A 22,351-nucleotide genomic window follows, 5' to 3' on the forward strand; every position below is an offset into this window, starting at 1 on the left:
CTTATTGACAGGTTTGCATTAGTGTGAAACATGCTTGGGGCAGAAAAGGAACACTTGTTGCTGAGTTCTACCATGAAGATATAGTTCCTTCACCCAAACTTCTTCGCAGCTCATAAACTCAAAGAATTAATATTAACTCTTCTCCATCCCCATTTGGGTTGACTGCCAGGTGCATATTGCATACCTAACACATTTCTTAGAAACCACTCACATTTTTTTTGGCAGATGGTAGGTGCCATCCCCACTGGCAAAAAATGCGCTAGTTAGTTGACTGTGGGTCCTGCTTAATAGCAGCTCTATAATGAAGTGAAATAAAAAAAAATAAAACAAGTGTGAGAAATGTTTGGTATGCCCATATATGTATGTTTAGTGTATTCTTGATTGAGGTGTGATTATAACTCAAGTTGGATTTTATCCATGGGGGATTCAGATGCTTCAGTAACTTGGGCTATGTTGGGGTTAAGTTTAGGCGTTGTTACTGGCGACTTTCTTGTGTCCTGGCTTGCTTTTCCATCTTTTAACATATTTTGTTTAACTTTATCTATAAAATTACTTACCTTGATTGTTAGATTGATTGGGAGCCCGGTTGGTAATATGTTGATTATGATAGTAGATAATTATAAGATAATGTCATTTAGTATATGTTCTTATAATTATTTTTTTGATGGGGTTCATATGGTTTAAGCCATTGCTGTCTACTATAAGAATTTAGAGCGGGACTAGAGGTTGGTTGTGGTATTAAAGAGACCAATGTACCAACAGAAAAGTCTTGCTTATATAATCGTCTGGTTACCTCCAGACAATCCAGGGAAACAGTATCAAAATTTAATTGGTTATTCTGTTGGTTTGGTCGGTAAGCTGTAAAGGAGGCAGGTTTGCCCTAGGATGTTTTTAAAAGAATTACAAATTTATGCTTCAGAGAAAGACGAGTCTCACACGATACCTCAATATTAAGAATAACGAGAGTCGTCATCATATTAAAATTCCCATAAGATCTTTTTGTATATACTGAAAATATAGAAAGAATCGAGAGAAATGAGAGCGTTCAGGGGGCCGCTCTAGGTGCAAAACAAAATTGGTATTTTATCCTGAAATATGAAAATATTAATAAACTTAACACGCTACGTGACTAACTTCTTTTGTAAATAGCAGCAACTTTTCAGTAATAACTCACTAAAAAAAATTAAAAAAAACACACTCGGAGCAGAAAAAAAGTGATGTCACAGCCCTAGGAATAATGGTGAGGTCTGCCATGTCAATTTTGCTACATCTGCGGGAAGGGTGATTCGTGAACTTCAGGATACTGATGTTAATCAGGGTAAAGTAGCTTCCTACTTTGAATGGATCTTTTCCACCCTAGACCCGCCATGAGAGAATTCTTTAAATTAGTTGGTAAATTTTATGAGACCCTAATGACACCATAATAATAACACCATCAAAACCATCCTAATAGTATAGCTGATAGGAAACTAGGTCTGATAAGTTGAAAGTATGATTAGCTAATGATTATTGCTTTTCCAAATCACTGAAAAGCTAACTTTTTGCTTTTAAAGAAAAAGCCACCATGTTATTAATTCAGGAAATTATAAAATGAAACAAGTGAATAACATAATACCAACAGCTTGTGTTTACAAATAACAGAACAAACATTTATATTTCTTAGCAAAGTACTGACTATATTAATTAAAACATTAACATGCCAAACAATAATATTATCTTCTAAAAACTACATGAGAGGGTTTAGAAGGTATTATAAGATACTGGGGTATAAACTATCACTTACAAGCTATAACTTTATAAACAGAGAAAAAACGCTCAACTAAAGGACTTACTTGCCAAGCGAATTAGATAGTATATCAAAGGTCAATAATCCATCATCCTGCATTTTTGTAAGATCCTCTAAAGCTTTAGAGGATACAGCTACCTCAGCAATACCTGTGGTTAGAAGGAAAATAATTTTAGCAGATACACTTACCTAGTAATACGTGGCTAATAATGAACTGGGTACAGATACTTGAGAAATATATTGCTGAAAAAGCTTTAATTTTAAAAGATACATCTATTTCAGCAATCCCTGTTATTGATATAGGAGAAGAAATAGGTTTGTTAGCAACGCCTATAACAGAAAAAAAACGTAAGTTTCGATTGTCCTTTAAACACGGAAAAATGCAGAACAAATGTAATACTAAAAAAAATCACTAGTTTCCAAAGAGATTTATATGTTTCACTCTCGAGAATATAAAATGGCGACTAGAATAACAAGATCTACTTTTGTATAAAGGAAATTTTCTTTGCGTTGTCGAAACAATTTAACTATCTTGTGAGAATTTTTAATTTTTAAATATTTATGAACATCTTAAAACTGGAAAACATACTAAAGACTAAAATCTAAAAGTATGTAAAAGATTTTTGTAAGATTAAAAAAAAACAGTAAAATTACATAAAAAGGACAGCAGTGACGGGGAAAAAATCATAAAAACAAACAACGCACCTTTGGAGATAAACAACTAGACATAGTTTTCACTCTTTCCACTTGTCTGTACAAGTATATTGATGATAAAGACTTTACAATTATCGTCAAAGCACATAATGAAAACGACCTTTGAATAGTTGTTTATCACCTAAGGTCCTTGTTTGTTTTTATGATTTTTTTTCAGTCACAACCTGTCCTTTGCAAGGATAAGGTATAAAATGGCCATAATTTTTTTTTAATGTAAATTTCTTTTTTATTTTTTTTTTTTTTTTTTTTTGTCTTGCGGAATTTTTTTTACATAATTTTGGATTTTAGTGTATACTGTGTTTTCCAGTTTTAAGATGTTCATAAATTATTTTCAGATTTTCAACATGCTGATGTTCATTGATTTTTTTTTAGATATTGTGTAATATTTATGAATTATGCAGTGCAAGGTTTTAATGTTCGCGATTGTGTCTTCATTATTGGCAAAATAAATTTACTGAAGTACGAGGCCTCCATATATATATATATATATTATATATATATAGTATATTATATATATATATATCTAATAATATCTATATATATAGATATATATATATATATTAGCTATATATATGTATATAGAGGTATGATATTATATATAGATATATATATATCTAGACATATATATATATATATTAATAGTATTATATATGAGGTATATATTATAATATATAATATATATATATTATATATATAATATATTATATATAGATATAATAATATATATATATATATATATACTATATACCTCTATATATATATATAATATATATATATATATATATATAATATATATATATATATATATATATATATATATATATATATATATATATATGTATATAATCATATGTAATAAAATCGGCAAAAACCCACCTTATACATTAAAAATGGTTACGTTGGCCGACCTGAATAATCTAATCATCATACAAGGTAACTTCAAAAATAAGCTTGGGCGCTGAAATAAACTTCGAAGTACTAAAATAGACTTTATTGCAGGATATAAGCAATATTTCATCTATCAGGGAGAACTAGATTAAATTAATGAAATGAAACCAATATTACCCAGATGAACCTGTCACATAGAAATCGAATTGTTTGAAGCGACACCTGGCTAACTGAAATAGATACACAAATGAAACCAAAAAATGAGACATCTTTCTTCGAACCCAGATATGTTCTTTTAACAAATTAAAAAAGTCACATAGTATGAAATAGTCTCTTAACTCCGTTATACCCAGTCAAGAGCCTACGAAAACTGACAATGAATTGGCCTGCAGAGACTGACAGAGGTCATGTCAAAAGGAAATATGGCTCTCATTAAAATATATTATAAATTAAATATAAAAACAAAAACTTTCACTACATTGGCCCATCTCATAGAGAAGGTCAAAGGGATTCGGCCATTAGAAAAACAGAAGAGTAAAAATAAAATCACTTACTTCTCTATGGGCATGTTCACAATCACTCTCGCGGTCTCTCGCACCACACTTTAGTGACTTAGTCTTGAAATTCATTGAACAAAAATTCCAATGAAAGCCCTCAAGAAGGATATATCATTAATACAAACTCTCCTCGTAAGACACACCCTTTCGTATGACGTAACTGATACGTAACGAATCCTTAAACATGAAGATTCTATAGTGTCACTCATCATCTGCCCTTTGAGCAGCGTCATGTAAGTTTCACGACACATTCACGGGTTGGTTACATGACTTGCTACTTCCGGTCACACAGAAACCACTTTTCGAGTGCGAATGCTGATTCGACATCCTTCCAGAAAAATGAATTGTCAAATGTAAACTTTCATCTTCTGATAACCTTATAGAAATTATATCTGTATGTGTAATTCTAGTGGTTTTCTATAAAGGTTCTTACTATTTCGCTTCATTGCGGCATTCCCCTTGAGTCAGAATAGATTTGTTTCGAAGTGGCTCGCTGATGATAAAAAGAACTAAAGTATTTGTGTGCACCAGTGATAAATGAAAATGAAGTAAGAGGATGAATTTTGGACTCTAAAGAGTTGCAATAAGAAATGAAGTTTGATCAGTACTTCAGAATGTCACAAGCTCAATTCAACTATTTGCTCCAGAAATTGGAAAACGAGTTGCTTAAGCCAAATACTAACGTTCAAGAGAGTACTTCAGCACTTGATAGAGAGGATGCAACTGACCATGGCAATTATCGCCTCACTGGAATTTCCATGATTGCGTTGAAGAACATACTTGAGTCGGTTCTTCTAGTGAAACTTCCCCTTTTCTACACACCACATACAGCCAGTTAAGATATCAAGCAAACCACTCAATCGACACCTGCATCTACATCCTGGAAGAACTGCTGAACTAATACCTATCATCAGCCTCTCCTGTTTTCCGATGTTTTGTAGATGTGCGAAAAATATGTGACCGAGTTAACTACCTGAAGCTGCAAAATGAGGCATTTTATATTGCTGGTTCTTCACACAGCAATTAAATCTGTGCCAAATAGGGTAACATATTGTCGTACACCTTCAGCTTCCTAAACAGGCTTCGGCAAGGGGGTATTTTCTCTCCATTCCTTTTTAATTCGTACACAGATACACTGAATGTCAAAATGAACTCACTCCCAATCCGATGCACCATCAACGAAACGACAATCAACAATCTCTGATATGCCGATGATATGGTTCTGATTTCCACATCAGTGCAGAGGTGCATGTTACAGAAAATCGCTTGGATAACTTAAAAATCATTGTAACGCGAACAATGTCCATTCTGATCACCCGCCAGAGAAACATCAGCAATTCGCTCATTCAAAGCATTCTAACCAGTGAGGCAAGAAGGTCTAAATTGTGGAAAAGATGGGAAAATTAGGCGTTTGTTCCTGAAATGACTTGATCTTTATTTTTGCAAAGTGTCATCTGCAGAACTTGTCATTATTATTATATTTCCACGATTTTTTTTTATTACTGGTATTTTTTTCGATATTATTGGGAATATTACCAGTATATGCAGAGTTTTGCTAATTTACATTTTCGAATTTACCACTCTGGACCTGACTACTGGAACAACCTAATGTCCTCAGCTAGAGTTTAGTTATATGCAATCTGTTCATTAATTGTTATAATTTTTTATGTTTTTATTTTATTTTTCTTACTTCTCAATATTATTAGCGTCATTAACATTATTATGAATACTATCTTTTATACTTCTTCGGCAACTGTGTGGATATTGCCGATTTATCATTTTTTTATCATTTAGCTCATGAATCTAGATCGTATATGTTATTGTCTATACATTGTAGATTCTATGTCTATGGCCTTGAGCTGAAGTAGAATTTATTATTATTATTATTATTATTATTATTATTATTATTATTATTATTATTATTATTATTATTATTATTATTATTATTATTATTATTCAATGCAATCTGTTCTAGACAATTTGTTCTTCCTTTACAAGAATACTGTTCTCCAGTGTGGATGTCTGCTCGAGATTTATCTCTTTTAGATAGAGTGGTTCATGGTGGTAGGTTTCTATAGCTTAATATTAGTTGTTATGACTTGAACCAGCAATCATTTGTTTCATTTTAGTCAATTTTTCAGAAGCTGTAACTCAACAGGGAACTTTTATTATCACAAATGATCCCTGATCCCGCCGAGAGCAGTCCTTGTCAACTTTCCCCTTAATCAGATATAGCATACCCATTCTTGTTAGCCACTTTGTTAAATTGTTATCACTGCACCACGTCATTTCTTTTGTAATCCCATCCACTAGTGTTTTTCCATTCTTCGACCTCTTAACTACCTTCTTTACAATTTCCATTTTCAATTATATACTCCTCTCTACATTCAACTATCTTCAATATTTATTCACATAACTGAACTACAACTATAATTATTTCCTCCAAACAGCATATCGCCTTTTTCAGTTTTATTCTAAGTTCCATTTGCTTAATGACTTCTCTCTAGGACTTACTTCCCTACAGAGCAACTTATTTTTCTACATAGAGTACTTTCCCATTATCACTTTTTATTCCTTAATTTCTTTTTTTTTTTATCTCATTTCCTTTTTTATTACCATACCTCACTTCCTGCATATCTGTCCATGATCTTTTCTATCATAGAGTATCACATCAATCTTTTTATTCCTTCGCTAGTCAGCTCATTTCATCCTCTCATGAATTACAGATCTTATTCTGTCTCTGTAACCTCCCATACCCACAAAGAGTCTTTGTATCCTTTATGACTGCATCCTTGAGTTATACATACAATATGCTCCTTCCAATCTTGTTTTTAAAGGCAGCACCCACTTAAATGAGAAATGAAAGTAAGCAAAATAAAAAATTATCAAATTACTTTTCAGAGATGGGAATGCTCGTTGAAAACATGAGTATGAAGTACTTCATCAAATTACCAGATTTATTAGTCCAGTATGCTATATTGTTTCCTATAATAAAGTGCAAAAAAAGAAAAAAAAAAGAATTTGTTGCTAAAGTACTATCAACCTTTGACTGATGACACATTTCTCCAAAGATACTAAGCAACAACAAAGTAGCTGTTTAGTTACACTTTGGTCAAGAACATTGTGACTTATTGCCCTGTGATTGGACTGCCACTTCTTCAAGTCTTCATCCCAAAACAAGTAAAGCACTTTAAACTGTTTTTTTTCCATTATTTTTCCAATACATCAGAATTTCACACACAATAGACGGAATCTTCCCTAATTCATGAAATGGAGGTTTTTCACCTTATGCTTAAGTTTTGCGGTGGTTTTTTAAAAAAAATAGTTTAAATTTTTTATTTTACAACTTTATATTCGCACCAAGATTTCTCTATTTTTTGTTGGAAGTTCCAAATTAATTTTGTATCAAACTAATTTGATCAAATATAGAGCAATTTGAATAGAAGTAGGATTGATTTTTTTAACGAAAATAGAGATAAAAATCAAGGGATTTCAGTGACAAAAAAAAAAAAAAAAAAAAAAAAGTTCGTCTGTCACTTATGAATGTTTCCTCACCTTTGGTCTTTCGATGCAGACAGGACCACCAAGTATCCCTCCGCTTCCATATCTTCAAGTTTGCTTAGGGTGGGAGGATAAGCGTCCCCACTCACCTTCTCAAGATTAACAGCTAAAACTTTCCACCTGCAAATAAAAAGAAAAATTTTTTACTCTAAACAGTAAAACCAGTCATCTGTTCATAAACACACGATGGTATAAACATATAGAGTATATCAGGAAAATATTAGGGTGAAAGGAACAACAAAATTGAAATAAAAGTTAAAGAAAAGAGAAAAATAAAAGAACAGAAATCTAGACAGATTCTAGTAGACAGTATAGAACAAAACAAAGAGTAAATCAGAAATTAAGGAATAAATAAGAAAAAAGACAAAAGTTTCCGTAAACATGTGTACATATTTGCTACGAATATACCCCAAAATATTCACACAAACTTCGTTCATAAATCTACTGTCCTGTAAAAAATTAAGGTTCGCCTGTCCACCTTTTGTATATAAAGATTTATCTAACATTATTCTCAGTATTTCTTTATCAAGAAAAATATCATACACTACTTTTCCTTACAATAAAATGATACCTTGATACAAACCTTTCATAATCGAGTGGTGATCCCTCAGAAATGCCAACAAAGAGCATCAGAGGCATCAAAAGCTTCAGATGCGCGACAGAACTTACTCTGCATGAACGACCCATCCTGAAATCAGTGAAAAAACCAATTCAAGTATCAATGAAAAATACTTGCAAACAATCAGATAATTTTTAAACGCTGAGATCCGAAATCGATTCCTTCAAGTCGGACCAAGTGATGGAAGAGGAGGTATCCATCACACTCACTTTTATTATATGTATGTATATATTGTATGTATATATATATATATATATATATATATATATATATATAGATATATATATATATATATATATATATATATATATATATATATATATGATATATATATATATACGTGTGCGTGTGTGTGTGAGGCAACAGAACTATATCACCCTTCGTAACCGATTTATTTTTTTTAATGATCATGCTCAAGACGCCTAAACAAAAATTATGTTTATCCAACTCTGAACCTTTAAGACTAAAGCTTAATCAATTTCACTGTTTCCATCTTAACCGCAGTCAGCGAATACATCTGCCATGTAAGTCATGTCTATGATTCTATTTGTTTGCTTGAAAGAAGGATTATGGAAAGTTGGACATCAAGAATGAATGGTGATAGTTGGCTGTGGTAACGGTACGAAGGAATGATGTCGGAATAAGGACTCCTTGGGGTTGATCACTAAGCTTTACTGGATCTACGATTTACATATGATCTTTTGATCTATTTTCATCTTCGCAGGCAGTAAACCAATACCTAATTGCTAGGTGTTATAGTTTATTTCCCACACACACACACACACACACACACACACACATACACACACACACACACATATATATATTTATATATATATTATATATATATATATATATATATATATAATAAATACATCTATATACATCTATATATCAATATACATATATATATATATATATATATATATATATATATATATATATATATATATATATATATATATATATATATATATATATATATACATCTATATATATATATATATATATATATATATATATATATATATATATATATATATATACATATTGGTCACTACTCTCATCAAGCAAATAATTGATGACATAACTACAGGAAGACACCTGAACCTTCATCAGAGATAAAATACGACTGATTACTCTAAAGGCAACAGTGATCCCTTAAAAACTTACTAGTTATGGTAGAAATCAGACCAAGTTCATTAAACAGGTGTAATGTATTCATATATGAGATTAAATTGATTAAAGTCCATCACTCCAACAACAACTTTAAACATCTTCAATGAAATTGAAAAACAACAGCACAATTGTCACTCCATATTTCTACCTATAAAAAATCCTATTACTGGTGGTTAATACGTGAAACACTGTTATGTAAATTCTAAATACATAGAGACGTATTTTCAATTCAAATCTTTAAGTGAAATTCACAACCTCAAGGAAATTCACTACTACTTGTAAACAACGCAAAGTTTAATAATTAATTATCAAAATAAATTAAATCAGCGTTATCAAAAAAATAATAAAGAAACTATATTATTCAAGTAAAATTCAAACTTATGCAACTATCGAAAGTTGAAAAGAAATCCAAGTAAATACACATTAATTCACAAATGTTAAATTAAACCAAATATGCACTGATAATCAGTAAGAAACACCTACGTTAATCAAACAAATTGTGAATGCAAAAATATGTAAACAGAGAAAATTGTGGAAAAGTGACCAAAATGTAAAAACACTAAGAAAACATTAACCAGACAGAACATGAAATAAACACTTTAAAAAAATAAAATACATAACATAAAAGAATTGTAATGTGTTAAAAAATAAATAATTTTACCTAACCGATATAAATATTTTTTAAGTTCACTTAAATCTTGCAATAACACATTACATGGTACTCTTTCACAGGCACCATCATGAAAGCACGTTATACTGTCTGTATAACGTGATCCAATGATGTGAAGAGCGTCAATAAATTTTTTTCGGTAAGTGCACGGATGACGTGCCCGAGAGTTATTTTCGTGACAAATTCATGAAAAAAAAAAAAAAACCCTGTCAATCATAGAAAACGTAGTTGACGTCATTGGGTCTACAGATGATGAATCTCGTAGAAAACGCAAACCCTACTCCGCTAGCTGATGCGCATTCTTAGCTACTAAGCGCCTAATGCATCAGTTCAGCTCGAAGTGCTTCAGAGATTACAAGTACTATAGGTGGTCCGACGTTTTTGTACTCTCCCGTCGATTTTTCGACGTTTGTCAGTATCTTTTGTGTGTGCGTTTTTATGTGTAAGCAAGTGATTTTGCTTTATTATTAATAAGATCAAGTGTTTTTTTTTATATAAATTTATTGATTGTTTCAGAAGAACAATGGCGTCACGTGGCAGGAAGGAGTTTGTGATTCCCAGCAAGTTTCACTGGCTTCAATGACACTGATTTATCTGAAAGTGAAGTGGAACCTTGTAGTTCACCAAAACTAGTATTGAAAATTCGCCATTTAGTGAATTATGGCGAGGAGAGTAGTGGTGATTCTGGCGAGGAGATGCAAAGGGCCAAAGACAACAAACGCTTTATCAAGGCGTTTGCTGGTGAGAAGAAACGCGCCAGTGACCCAGTCCCATTGGAAACACCAACCCTTACACCCTCTAACCCATGCGTGTGTATACCCTACAATATCTGAGTCGCTGTCAGGTATCAGTTAGCTGTGGGGCACAAACAAGCCTTCGTCCATACCAAGGAGCGGCGTTTCAAGGCGTACCACAGGAGGACCAGAGGGGTATCACCACCCTCAGCCCCCCCACCCCGCCCCACCATCAGCTACACCGTAGTTGAGCTGGCCTTGCTACCTGTCCATCAGCTTTTCAACATGGGACTTGCAACATTGTGACAGGTAGCAAGAAATACGTCCCCCCCAGCAGTCCAAGAGAAGCAATAAGGAGTGAGTACCCAACTAAAACATTAATTTTTTTTTATTATGTATTTAATTATGACTTTTCGGTAATATATATATATATATATATATATATATATATATATATATATATATATATATATATATATATATATATATATATATATATATATATATGTGTGTGTGTGTGTGTGTGTGTGTGTGTGTGTGTGTGTGAGTGTGTGCGTGTGTGTGTGTGTTTAAAATAATCATATATTTTTGTCTTTCTGCATAATAATCGTTTCCGTATAATGAATTTATGCGAAAAAAAAACCACTTACGCCTTTGACCTTCAATTGCTCAATTATTTACTGTGAACTCAAGTTGATTTTAGTTACCGTATATATAGGAAATTTATTCAGCTTTCTATCAATGTGTTCATTCTTTCTAGCATTTTTTATTCCGTGTAATATTTTCAGCAGTATATTCTTTGGATACGTAATTTGACTGAATATGTAAATCGAGAAAATCTATATTAATCTGTTTTATTTGATTATTCCGGTTATTCTTTGTTATTGGCCTTGTTCTCCTATTTTCTTATCCTTTTCATAATTGCTTAACACAAGTCAAAAAGCAATAATAAAACATCAAACGAAAATAATTTTGTATTTTTTTTTTGTCTACTTCCGTGCCTATTATCCTGTTTCATCAGAACACGTAGGAAAGCTGTGGGAGTCAAACTGACGAATATATTAAAAAAGGCTTACTTTCATAAAAGCTTTCTTGGATTAATTTTTCTGTAGCTATTAATTTCTTCTATATAGAAATTAATTAGGATTAGTTTCACATGTATAGGTAAAACTACTGCCATAAGCATATTATAAGTAGTTGATAGGATAGGAGAATGCAAGATGACTCTCTCATTTAAGTCTATTTCAGATATTTTTTATGCAATAAAAATCTACTGCTGTAATCCGGGGTTGTTCTTTGACAACCGCAACAATCATACCTACAGGGTGCAACACAAGTTAGCAATATTTTGGGACATGAAAGTAAAAGTAATTTTGAGGAGAAAATGTTCTATAAACATGTGCATTCTGAGGTTTCGGTTGTCGATGAGGGGAATTTTAAAATAATCGTTACCATGGTGCTGCTTTCACGCCATGGAATTCTTAGCGCGAAGTCGGAGTGGCCTGAAACGTTGGAGAAGCGGTGAGGCCATATTGAGGGAGTGATGGGCGGATTTAGGCCAATTTGAATAAAGTATCTCCCAGTAAAATGTATTATTTAGGTTATGAAGAAAAAAAAATGCTTGCTTCATTAAATATGTTTCCCTCCCATCGATCAAAGGTAATTTCCTTAATCATTAGATTTATTCATAAGACACCTATCAAAGATTTCAAGTGTATTTTTAAAAATCTCTCCCTCTCCATCTAAAGTATTCATCAGACACCAGTCATAGGCGTTGATCTAGTCATGATTGCTGGTTCAAAATTATCGTGACGAGGCGCTAGAACTAAAAATTCACAAATGAATGTTGTTCTTCAACATTTACACTACTGTATTGTCTTGCTCTCTCGTGGTGCTTTCAGCAGTTCCACTTCTAAGCCCATTTTCTAAACTTTGCCGTTCCCCAAACAATTTGGTTCATTTTTGTATGATTCTCTTCTGTATATTAAGCTTTCCTAATATTTCCCTAACAGGAACTTGCACAGAATGCAGTGCAATAACTGTCCATCGCTCATAGGGGGATGTTTCTTCGACCGATAAATGACACATTGGCATTTCCTGCGGACATCACGACTTTGAAAGCAACAGAGTGAGGTCGCATGTTTCATACTGTTAGGTTATCATTTTTTTATAGCATATTGTGAGTTTCCTAAGTTTTCTGTGAAATTTAACAAATGGAATCGTTCAACTACCTTCCACTTAATATTGAAATGATAATGTAGGGACTTTATATTTTTTATCACTTTGTTTCGTTCACGTCGATTTTGCTGTATGGAAAATAGTTTTCATCAATAACATAACATGATGTTCTAAACTGTTTTGAACATCATTACATAAGATTTCTTGCATGTTCAAAGAGAAAAAAATAGATTAATATGGCATGAATCGTGCGTCAGGCAGGTGAACGAAAAATTATGTAACTCTGCCACAACTTATTTGAGCATCTGTACAACAGGAAGTTGACCATATCGAAAGTATGTTTTCATACCAGAGTATAGAAGGGACTGCATTGTCAATAAACAACACTCCAGATAAACAGTGCTTCATGAATAGGAAAGAATTTCCATGTTCATGAGGTAAGAAATGAAATTGATTAACAAGGATGTAAAAGATTATTATATTTCCCGTAAATATGATATCTCCGGACACATATTATATATTAAAAGTGAACTAAATTTTACAAAGATCAATTTTAATAAAAAAAATTGCGACTACTCTCGGAAAATTGACGCAAAATCTGCTTATGTTATGTGATCTCAAACGGGATGGAGAGACATAGACTAATTTGACCCCATTCTGCCTTCGGTACTCATAACAACCAGGGACATATTTTCACTTACTTAGCAGCTGTAATAGACGATGCGCGTGAAGTCTACACTCGGCACCTACAGGTTAACTGGCGCTTCCCATTCACTGGGTATATATTCACTGTAGGTTCTGAAGGCAATGCAGGTGATGGTATGTGACTCCGCCTATTCAACACCCAACCGCTTAAAAAGCACCAATCAAAGTTGGGAATCTTTCAAGGGCAAAACATCCATATAATTACCCTAAACATCTGGTTTAGCCGAAAATAAATACACAACACACACACACACACACATACACACACACACACACACACACACACACATATATATCTATATTAATGTATAATATTATATAGATATATATATATATATAATATAATATAATATTATATAATAGAATATATAATATATAAGTCTTAATATATTAATATTATATTATTAATATATATAATATATTTATATATATATCTAACATTATATATGATATATATATATATATATTATAATATATATTATATATATATATATTATTAGATATATATAGATATTACAATTATAGACTATATATATATATATATATATATATATTATATATATATAATATATATACATATATATATATATCTAGTATACAATCTATATATTAGATAATATATATTATATATATATATATATAGATATATAAATATATTAATAATATATGGATATATCTATTATTAATATATATATATATATAATATATATATTATATATATATATATTATATATATATATATAATTAGATATAATTATATATATATATATATATATAGATTAGATAGATCGATAGAAGGAAGATAGATAGATAAGATAGCTAGATAGATAGATAGATAGATAGATAGACAGATAGATAGATAGATAGGTGACAAGTAAACAGCCAGTTATCAATTAAGATAATATTTGTTCCCCAACACGTTTCATAACATCATTTTATATCTTCAAGGCTACAAAAGAACAATTAAAAATAAATTAAAGTGCATGAAAAACAACTACTTACAGCAACAAAAATAAAAAAAATAAATTTAAATTACCGTTAAAACTTAAGTAGTATTTACACAAACAGGAGAGTTAAAAAAAAGTCCCTATCATACGAACAGTTGCATATTGGGTGATAAAGTACGTTGACTAAAAAAAAAAAAAAAAAAAAAAAAAAAAAGCACAAATTATTTAGACCAAGTACAGTTGAACAGAGGAAGTGTGCGAGTTCAATTTGGGGGCTAACTGCTTAATAAAGAGAGATTCAAGAATAGGCAGTTCGTAAGAATGATTTCTGATATAAAAAAAATGGTGATTAGACAGCCTTCAACCTGTCGATGACTGATAACTTTATGATAATCGGCTCTGACCTTCAGCAATTGTTTAGTCGATCCGACATAGATCCCCGAATCACATTTGGGGTAAGCATATTTGAAAAGTATTCGTATAAAAGTTCAACTTCTTTATGAAAAGAAGCCCAGCAGGAGGGTATCAAAACGATTTCCATACCTTGAAAATAAAACGTCTAATAAGGGTAACTGATTATGAGCCTCTCTTTCTAAAGTAAAATTAATTTGCTGCGAGCACTGGGGCCCTGGGACTCATCCCCGTGCCTAACGTTTCTTGACTCAGTTCCTTGAGTTCTTCGGCCAAAATGGATTCGGCAGAGTCGTTACTCCAGAACTGGCTAGCTGCTGACGGAGGGGGAGAGGATGAGATATTGATGTTCGTGATAGGCTCACAAGTTGTGTTGACTGACTCCGGGATGGTTGTGAAGCTGCACAATTGTGTATCCTAGAGGATTCCTATTGGAATCAGCTCTTCCTCGACTGCTGACCTTGGTAGTGGTGATAAGGCAGAGGAAGAAAGGCGACTTGGACTGAGAACTCTGCAAGGGAAACTCGAGTATTGCCTTGGCACTGGCACTGAGGCTGTTCCTGGCATAGTGAGAGAATTCGAACGGCTCAGTGTCAATGATGAATGAAGCATGGCACTGCCTGGTACATTCAAGTGGACCTGGCTGTGTTGAGGTAGATCTTGGAGGATATACAATTGGTCTGGAGCTATGTAAAGGTGGGGGCCCTGAGACTGTAAAAAGGTAGAAGACTTAAAATCTTGTCCTAGCTGAACATCATAACCTCTTGGAATATAAGTAGATACTGCCGTAGCACTTACCCTAGAGCAGTGAAGTCATGTGACTCTCAACCAGACAGTAAGCAAAAACATTTTAACATGGTTAAGGCTCCCCATTGTGAGGAATTGAGGCCTATCAACCCGAGCTCTGTAAGGAATTTTATCCTCTCCAATGATGTGTGATCGAAGGCTAGGACCTGGTGGGTAGGATAGCGACCTCTGGGAGGTGCCACAAATATAGGGCCCTGAGCTGGAGAGGCCTAGAGCTGAAGGATTTGTCACTGCCCTTTATAATGGCAGTAACCACAGCTTTCTCAGAGCATCCTGACCATGGAGCGGTGTGCCTATGCACTTTGAACGAATCACAGAAACTTTTGCTGAAATCGGTCTTGGGCCTGTTGTTTCGATTCCGATGGTTGTTATTCTTATTATGTTGGGGAGTCCCATTCTGAAGTGTAGCAGGAGCTTGCTAATGAGGATCCACTTTAGAGAGGCACTGCTCCATGGAGTACCATTGTTTATTGCAACGCCCACACATAGGCTTCTGTGGAGGGTTATTAGGGCGCAGTGTAGCTGAGAACTGGCAGCGGGAGGGACGAAGGAGAGTGTGGTGAATCTTCTTTAATGAACTCTGCAGCGGATGGTTAGTGTTGTAGGTGTCTGCCCATTTACACCACTCCAAAATGGTTTTAGAGGCCTTGTCCACCAAGTGGGGGCCAAGATCAGGGGGAACCTAGAACAAGAAGCCCTCAAATTGTAAGAGTTCTAAGACCTCAATGAATGTTGTGTTGGAGGCCTTTGTCCACCTCTGGAGTGTTGGTGTCTTCTTGACTACACACTCTATCTAGGTTTCGTTAGCCTCCTTGCTCATGCTCATCCACTTCTACCTTCACAGGTCTGGTGTCAGCATGTAATCCCCAAAGACTGTCTCTCGGACGAGGGTAAGGTCTTGTCGCTTCTTGAGAGGTAGGGCTTGGAACACAGTACATCCTTTGCCAGCAAGACTGCTTGCCAAGTAGGAGGGCCACTTCCTGAAGGGTAGGATTGAAGTTCACGAACACCTCAACATGATCAAGCCAGGTCTTGGGCTCACAATCATCCTATGTCCTAATGAGGGTTCCCATGCTGTGGAGGTGAGAATGTGGGGATCTGGGTATATGCACACAGGCGCTGGCCTGGAATAATAAGATAATGACGGTCACAAAACTGCAAATATTGCCACGGGTATGTGGAATAACTCAATGCTATACCAGGGAAATAAAAAAGATCCCTCCCTATAGCTGGAACATGCGCATAAGCAGATGAGACAACAGTCATAACGGCTGAAAATATTTTCCACAATGTTTGGAAAACTCACACAGGTGACAAGGAAATATCAGTTGAACGAATTGTAAATGGCCTCACTCAAGTACAGAAACTCATGCAAAGGCAGTGGTAAATAGCAGTAGGTTCCTTGTAAATAACAGCTCAACTAGGCTATATATGAATGACACGTAAGACGGAAAACTCAACGCTGATACTGTGTTAAACCGCAGTTAGATTCCAATAAATAACAGTTAAACTGGAATGTAAATTAATCTCACGTAGGCGTGAAAAACTCAACGCGAATTGGCGTGGTAAATTGCAATTGACAAATAAAAATGTATATCAGATTTTATCTAACTCGAGGAGGAGAAAAAAAAAAACAATTTACCAAGACAAATCCTTGGTCTTGTCTTACCCTTCGACGCACGTTTGAAATGCTTAGAAAGCCTTATTGTGTTATGTTAAAGCTAGCATCGGAAACAATAATGATTAAGGGAAGATGGAAAGATCCAAACAAATAAAAAAAAAATATCTGTCCAGTAGCACAAATGTGTTACACAAACTTCACGGAATTGCCTGAGATGCTGATATAGCAAAAGGCAAAGCTCCATTATACCCTTGAGTATGAAGTTTTTCTCACCACTTAAGCCAAATGATCAGGCCTTGGGACGGGGAAGGGTCTGGCTCTCACTGGACAATGAACGAGACAATGCGAGTACTTACACAGACAGAAAAAAACAACACACGTGCTTGGTAGCTGCCCTTTATTTATACAAGTCAATAGATTATTTACCTGATATTATTATCTCTTTTTAACATAAGATGGAAGTGTTGACTGAATTTACGCTAACATTATAGTTATCATTTAACTTCTTTTTTTTACAACACGTGCAGATTCTCTTTACATACCTAACTAACAAAAATCTTCACGACACGAGATTTGACGAGTTCCAGTGGAAAATCACTGGTTTTGTTTTGTATTTATAGCACTCCCTAAATACCTATGGGCTTCATGCAGTAACACTTAAGAAAACGATAAGGTTAAAATTATCTCTCTCTAGGAAATTCATATTGGTACTCTAATGGTAGTCAGATTTATTTCACCCCTAACTATAATACCTAGTGAAATAAAAATAATACTAAATAAGAAAAATAATAACTCCTCACCAGCTGGGAAGATTTGGATAATCTTGTCGCATGCTCGGAAGAAAGTAAATTCGTACTTAAGAATTCAGGTTCGTTAAACACTCGTGGCATCAGTTTAGCAATTGCTACTGCATGGAAACTGTTATTGCATTGAATTTATTCACGATTTTTACGCGATTCTATGGGAGGTCGCCATTGTTATGTTTCTAGTTCCAAATGTGTCTGAAAACTGATGTAGTACCTTACTGACACTCCTAAAAGGCTTTGTTAGAAACAGAAGCATAATAAAATATGGCTGAAGGCCGATATCAATGAAGGGAAAGATTTTATACAACTCTAGAGATTTAGTTTTAACTGAAGTATATTTACAGTAAATTATTTGAGTAAGCAATTGACCCCTTAAGGGTGATAGGGATTCGCAATGGTCCAGAAATGAAAAAAGGTTGATTGAAGGTCAACCGGGACACTTGGGTGGAAACTGATCCAGGCATAGAATAAGATTAGCATACAGCGAATTGATCAATAATTCCTGGCGTCATTTCCCAAGGGTTCCAAGTTCCTCTCACAGCTAGAAGAGATATGTACATTTATAAAGAGTTTTCATTCCAGTAGCAGTGCTAAAGTGATAGACACATGGGGAATGTTAAACACAATTCTCTCTCATTATTTCACATCAAAGTCCACTCACAAGGATATAGAATGAATGGAAGCTTATACAGAAAAGAATACTGCATTATTTTATTACCTAATGAGATGCTTATCACGAAGCAACAATGTTACTTCCGGATGTAGCAGATGCTAGTCTAGATGGGAATATCACAATAATATTTAACATCACTACTAGCGTCATACAGGTCATGGTAGCAATGGGGGACTGTGTTACAGTAACCAAAATAATGGATGCAATGCTGAGCCAATAGGGGAGGTGTTCCCTAGCAAAATATGAAAAGGAAGTGCAGACAAGAGGCAAAAAATGGTAACTGATCCTAGCTTCTCCATGTTGTTGGCTGAAGTTTCTTCACTATTAGGCAATAAATGAACATGTGAGGGTCCCCAGAGGCGAGGAAGAGCAAAAGGGGGAGATGTGCGATCGTTATGGCCGCTGGAGAAATTCTAATTCCAGCTTTCACTTAACAACATGTGCTCTGCCCAAGGTCGACTTTCTCCTTCCAATATAAGACCCGCCCAAAGTCTGAATGAAATTGCCCTACTGCATACCTGCGGGGGTTAATTTCAAAGGAAGTCAATCGAAAGGGGCAAAGAGGTATTCAAAGAGAATGGTTGCTGATGAAGGCGCGCGATTGAAAAAAAAATATCTTCATTTATTTCAAAAATGAGTTATTTTGCCTTGGTTTTGGTGTAAATCTTGAACAATATAATTATGAGGGATAAACCAGATATTTTGGGTAATTATCTCGATGTATTGGCCTTGAAAGGTATCCAGATTTGATTGCTGCTTCTCAAGCGTGTGGGTGTTGAACACTCTTATCACCACCTTCACCGCCTTTTAAATCTATTTTTTTTTTATCAAGATGCCACGAAAATCCTGAGGAATTCAGGTAAAAACTAGAACACATATTTCTTGAGTCACATAAATTAAGCAACAATATCTGTAGTTTTCAGCGATATCAAAGACCTGTTTGTTTACAGTAACTAATGAATATAAGAAAGAGCATAATATATTAATATTTGATGACTTGGGCATAAAAATCCTGAGGAGTTTAGGTAAAAAATAGGAACTCATATTTACTAAATAAGACAAAAGGAAGATGTCACCGTTTATTTAAAAAAAAAAACAATGTGTCTCTTCAATGGCCCTGCACATTTTGAAAATGTCCTTCATACCATATTGAACTTCGTGAAAGAAAAAAGAAAATATATCACATAACAGAAGAAGAGTATAAACGCTTGTTTGCCTCTGGTTGCATTTCTGGTGACGTATATGTTTTACAGATATCCCCGAAAATATTTAAGGACCAGTTTCCTTTTTATCAATGTATCAACTTGCAACGTACAAAAATTCATGATCCCTTATATAGAGGAATGGGCAGGAATTTATATACCCTAGACAATTACCATATATTTTTTTATAATATGGACAGTTTTAGCTTGAGAAGAATTACTATCAGGTAACCTTAGACATCGAGAGCATATGTCATATAAAAGAGATCATAGAAATCGTGGCAAACAAATTGTACAATGGACACAACATCTTCAAGGAACCAAGTAAATCTAAGTTTATTGATAAGTTAAAGCTCATTGTTTAGAATACATGAGGATATAATAATGAGTACTATAGACAACAAAAGAGATTAGCCTAGGGTTATCAGTTTCTCTGGCCAACGTATTCTTATGATTTCATGAGACTGAAAGGTTAGATAACTTTCCTATAAGTTAAAAGTCCATCTTCCATCGAAGATGGTACCTTTGTTATTGAAAAAAAGAGAGAGAGAGAGGGGGGGGGGGGTTGCCATGAGATTCTTTAATAGTTCAAATTCAAAACATGCAAAATATTGAACTTAATATGGGGAGAATATTAAATGTGACAAAACTAATGCCATTTTCATATCTACAGGTCGAAACGCGAAACTGTTTACAACGTAGATATGGAAATCTATAGGAAACCAGCTTTCTTAAGACTTGGCTGAAACATCTGCAGTGAATGTAATCTAAGGTACAAACTGAACAATATCAGCAATTCATACTTCCTAGAGCCTGCAGGTTGTCATCGATATACTTCATTTTTCACAAAGTAGTAACGTTCCTTAAGAAATTCCTTATCAGCAATGGTTACCTTAATAGGATTTTTCCGAAGATTAAAGAACCTTCTCAAAAGATCAGGTGGTATTTTTCAGTTTCATTTTGTATCAGACGATATCAAATTAAATCAAATGCTATCGTGACCAATATATATTTTAAAAGAATATATATAAATATGCCCTCCGCTGAAAAGAAATTTAATTTTAATTTTTTTTTTTTCATGTGCTAAATATATTTTTATGGTTTTCGATATAAATGAATGTTCTTAACTCACAAAAACTGAAGATAGACAGTTGTCCGAAGCGTTGTTATATAGAAAGTGAGTAAATTTATAGGTTTGTTTTGGTATTTCAGTTACTTACCTGATTACGATAGCCTTCAACCTCCACCATGAAAACTGAATGGTGATTTTGTAGCAGTTGGGTAATTATGAATCTTTCCCAGTAATACATGCGATATTAGGGGCTAAAATGTCTAGTTATAAAAAAAAGCCACACGTGAGTCAAGGACAAAATTTTACACACACACACGCGCGCACACACACACACACACACACACACACACACACACACACACACATATATATATATATATATATATATATATATATATATATATATATATATATATATATATATGTGTGTGTGTGTGTGTGTGTGTGTGTGTGTATGTGTGTGTGTGTATACGCTTCAGATAACTGCCCATCTTTGGGATTTGTAGGACTTAGGAACGTACAATTATACTCAAAAGCATAAAAGATGTATATTCTCCACACTAAATAGGATAAAAAATTAACTCAAATTAAAATTCTTTCCTGTTGAAGGCATAGTTATATATAGGCTTTAAAGTTATATATTTAAACTAAAATATATATTGGTCATGAGTTGTACTTTTCTCTCGTATTATTTTATGCAAAAGTAAACTGAAAAATACCACATAGTCTTTTGAAAAGGTTCTATATACATAATATATTCTATATTTTTATGTATGCATATTGATTAATTTGTTCATGCTGGCGTCGCAAACGTCAGCTTGTTTAATAAATGGACAATTACTGGTACATGACGTCTCCTTTAGCTCCTTGTTGTATGTTGGTTGATAGCAACGCTTCCCATATCCATTTGTACTGTGGTTATTGGTCTCCGTCTCCATTCTTTTGGATCCTTTATGTGACGTCTTAGATACTTCATCATGGCCCTTCTTCAGTGCTTATTTTCCCTGCTGTTCCTGCTCAGGATTGGAATTTCTCGCCATAACAATTTCCATGATCTAGTTCGCCAACGATACTCTTCTGAGGTGTTGACTTCCTGCCGGTCATTGGAGAAGACTACAAAACGCCTGAGGAAGGCAGAGCTCGACCTCGATTTTTTGCTCTACTGTAAGATGAACCACATTGTACCCAACTTTGTTAAATTCAAATTGTATAAGTCCTCTT

General features: G+C 33.9%; 1 long non-coding RNA gene across 1 annotated transcript; it reads right to left on the reverse strand.

The window, feature by feature from the left end:
* Positions 1–7,499: 7,499 nt before the first annotated feature.
* On the reverse strand, positions 7,500–13,686 carry LOC135203265 (uncharacterized). The gene is made up of 3 exons (XR_010311887.1): positions 13,588–13,686; positions 8,090–8,194; positions 7,500–7,626 (listed from the first exon to the last, which is right to left on the reverse strand). It is a non-coding gene; the product is annotated as an uncharacterized LOC135203265 (long non-coding RNA).
* Positions 13,687–22,351: the final 8,665 nt, after the last annotated feature.

Source organism: Macrobrachium nipponense, chromosome 36 (genome assembly GCF_015104395.2).
Source record: "Macrobrachium nipponense isolate FS-2020 chromosome 36, ASM1510439v2, whole genome shotgun sequence".
In the NCBI taxonomy this organism is placed as follows: Eukaryota; Metazoa; Arthropoda; class Malacostraca; order Decapoda; family Palaemonidae; genus Macrobrachium; species Macrobrachium nipponense.